Here is a 3,881-nt window from a genome sequence, read left to right as displayed (position 1 = left end):
ATCTGGGAGACCCAGGATCAAATTCCCACTCTGCCATGGAAGGTTGCTGGGGGACCTTGGCCTGCGCAATCCGCCTAACCTACCTCGCAGCGTTGTTGTCAGGATAAAACGGAGGGAGAGAGTAATGTAAGCCGCTTTGGGTTCCCACTGAGGAGGAAAGTGTGGCATAATTGAAGTTAAATAAATAAAACCACCTCTACCCAACCCCAGATCTGTGATCTGGAGACAGGGAGAGGGCTTAAACAGAGGCTTCCACTGACTTGTGGCAGAAAGTAAATATAGCCCATCATAGTAAGAGCGTGGTGTAGTGGTTAAGAGCGGTGGTTTGGAGCGGCGAACTCTGATCTGGAGAACCGGGTTCGATTCCCCACTCCTCCACATGAGCGGCGGAGGCTAATCTGGTGCACTGGATTTGATTTCCCCACTCCTACCCATGAAGCCAGCTGGGTGACCTTGAGCTAGTCACGCTTTCTCAGTCCCACCTACCTCCAGGGTGTCTGTTGTGGGGAGGAGAAGGGACGGTGACTGTAAGCCGGTTTGAGTCTCCCTTAAGTGGCAGAGAAAGTTGGCATATAAAAACCAACTTTTCTTTTTCTAGTTAGGTACCAGCATTGGAAAGCTGCTTCTGCTTTGCAAGGAAGATACTAGGTTCTTAGTTTCAGTGAATGGCCAATCCTTGACTTTCCCGTCTCAAATATCCTCCATGTCTTTTCAAGCAGATCAATATGAAATCTCCTATACACAAATGGGTACAGAGACATAATTCTGGAACTATTGCTTGACCAGCATGGTGAAGAGTTCCTTTCATTTTTGGAATGTGTGAGAACTTCTGATCAGCAGCTTCCCCGGTTGGATAGTCATTTGAAGCATAATTTAGAATTTTGGGTAATTATTTTATCTCAAGTTTTAACTACATTGTATTGTATTATATATTCGAACTGCTGGAAGCTGCCCTGAGTCCCGACTTGGTTGGGAAAGGGCAGGGTATAAATCGAATAAAATAAAATAAATAAACAGATGGCCTTTGACACAGTTGATCATTTGGTCCTTGCCTCCCTGGGGTTGAGGGGCACGGCCCTTCGTTGGTTCTCCCCGTTCCTCCAGGGACGCTCTCAGAGGGTTGCTATCGGGGAGGAGAGGTCTTCCCAAGAAGCCCTGAATTGTGGGGTCCCACAGGGTTTGGTCCTCTCTCCGATGTTCTTTAACATATCGATGCACCCCCCTTGCTGAGATCGTCAAGAGGTTAGGTGTTCGGTGCCAACAATATGCCAATGACGCTCAGCTCTTCTTCCTGCTGGATAAACAGCTGGCGGCCAGGGCTCTCGGCACTGTCTCAGGATGCAGGAGTCCCGTGGCTAAGGGGGAGCTGACGGAAGTGGAATCCACCCAAGACGGAGGTCCCGTGGCTGGGAAAGACCGAGATGCTACAGTACCTGGGGGGCCCCTCCCGAGGCACGATGGCACCCACCTGACAACCGCTGACTCCGTAAATAGCCTCGGTGTTTGGTTAGATTCTGCGCTCTCATTGGATGAACAAGTGACCATGGTCCTTGAACTAGGGTTACCTGAGTAGACAATACTGACTTTGATGGACCGAGGGGGGTCTGATCAGTGTAAGGCAGCTTCATGTGTTCTGTGGAAGGGCCATAGCTCAGTGGTTGAGCCTCTGCTTGGCAAGCAGAAGGTCCCAGGTTCAATCCCTGGCATCTCCAGTTAAAGGAACCAGGCAAGTAGGTGATGTGAAAGACCTCCGCCGGAGACCCTGGAGAGTCGCTGCCGGTCTGAGTAGACAATACTGACTTTGATGGACCAAGGGTTTAATTCAGTACAAGGCAGTGTCAGCTGTTCAGATGCTTCAGGTGAGTTCTGGAATTACATGTGCTCTCCCAGCTACAGCAATCAGGGCCCCTGGAGGAAATGGCAGCTTCACAGGGTGGACTCTATGGTATACCACAGAGTCGAGGAGAAAGGCACTGCTCCCAAACATCCAGGAATTTCCTAAGCCACAGTTGGCAGCCCTAACTTGAACCCAAGATGCCCCCCCTTCTCCATCCTAGACTGACACGCTACCCACGACCCAGGGCTGGGTCCCTTCCAGGCCCCGTCTTCCTGGTCTGTTCTCATTAACAGGGGGGAGGGAAATGTGGGGGGGGGGTGCACTTGCCTCTCTCTCCCAAGGAAACGTCTGCTTCCCATTGATGGATGGGCTGGGAGACGCCTGCAAAGAGGAAGCATCCCCCCCTCAAGTTCCTGTCTTCAGCTCCTTCTCAGCGCCTGCAGAGGAAACACTCTTGTTTTCCTTGCGTTCGGACAGGCACGACAAGAGATTTTCAAAGGCAGCTCCCACCTTCTCAACCAGCAACATGGGAGTCCCCAGGGTGGGGGTGGGGAGCAGACAAACTGCATAGGACAGCCCAGACTGTGCCCCCTCAAGCCCCCCTCACCTGACAGACCAGAAACATGTGTCCAATCTCTGCAGCAGTAGACAGCGTGCTGTTTGTGGAACTGCGGGCCACAAGGTTAGAGGGCTTTTCAGAAGGGTTTCGTGGAGGGCAAGATCTATCATGTTTGCAAGCGTGAACATCTCCAAGAAGCCCAGAAGCAAAGCACCGAGACTAAAGCCCTCCGCTTCCCAACAACTGTTGTTTAGAGGTAGACTGCTTCTCAGCATGGACTCTCCACTGACCTCCACTTCCCAACAGCTGTGGTTTAGAGGTAGACTGCTTCTCAACGTGGACTCTCCATTGGGCTACTGCAGGCTTGCCTGCCATGATATGTACACCTCCCTTTAAAAAAAAAAAAGAAGAAGCATCTAGCCTTGTGACCACCTCCCATCTCCTGAGGCCTGGCATTCCAGACGTTAACAAAGCATTATGCACAGGCCTTCCCTCTAGGTATGGGGTCCTGAGCCTACAAGCAGGCAGCTGAACACCACATTGCCCCGTTCTCTTTTACGCTAAACCAAAAAGCCCGCAACAGGGAACCTGGGCAGTCAGCATCTTGAATGTGCTTCGGAAAACTTGTGTGATGGGCAGGGAGTCATAGAATCATAGAGCTGGAAGGGACCACCAGGGTCATCTAGTCCAACCCCCTGCACAAGGCAGGAAATTCACAACTACTTTCCCCCCACATACACACACACCCCCTGGGGACTCCTACTCCACACCCAGAAGATGGCCAAGATGCCCCGCCTCTCATCATCTGCCTAAGGTCATAGAATCAGAGTTGCTGACAGATGGCCATCTAGCCTCTGCTTCAAAACCTCCAGGGAAGGAGAGCCCACCACCTCCCCAGGAAGCCTGTTCCACTGAGGAACCGCTCTGTCAGAAAATTCTTCCTAAGGTCTAGATGGAAACTCTTCTGATTTAATTTCAACCCGTTCGTTCTGGTCCAACCTTCTGGGGCAACAGCAAACAACTCAGCACCATCCTCTAGATGACAGCCCTTCAAGTACTTGAAGGTGGTCAATCATATCACCCCTCTCAGTCTTCTCCTCTTCGGGCTAAACATACCCAGCTCTTTCAACCTTTTCTCCTGGGACTTGGTCTCCAGACCCCTCACCATCTTTGTTGCCCTCCTCTGGAGACGTTCCAGCCTGTCTACATCTTTCTTAAATTGCGGTGCCCAGAACTGAAGACAGTACTCTGGGTGAGGTTTGCAAGGATGAACATCTCCAAGAAGCCCAAGAGTCCGTCATTCCTTCTGCCGAATACAACTCACCCACTGCCCCATTCTTAAAACAAAACCAGATTCCTCATTTGCTTCTTCCTCAGCTCCTGCAGATGTCCTTCCCTGCCGAGCCTTTGGAACTGCCTGCCACTTGGAAGAAGGGCCCACGCCCATGGCCTGAAGAACCGCTGCCCACTGGCCGCCCGTCTCTC

The sequence above is a fragment of the Euleptes europaea genome, chromosome 2, assembly GCF_029931775.1.
Source record: "Euleptes europaea isolate rEulEur1 chromosome 2, rEulEur1.hap1, whole genome shotgun sequence".
Taxonomy (NCBI): domain Eukaryota; kingdom Metazoa; phylum Chordata; class Lepidosauria; order Squamata; family Sphaerodactylidae; genus Euleptes; species Euleptes europaea.
Note: the sequence above shows the minus strand (reverse complement) of the source record.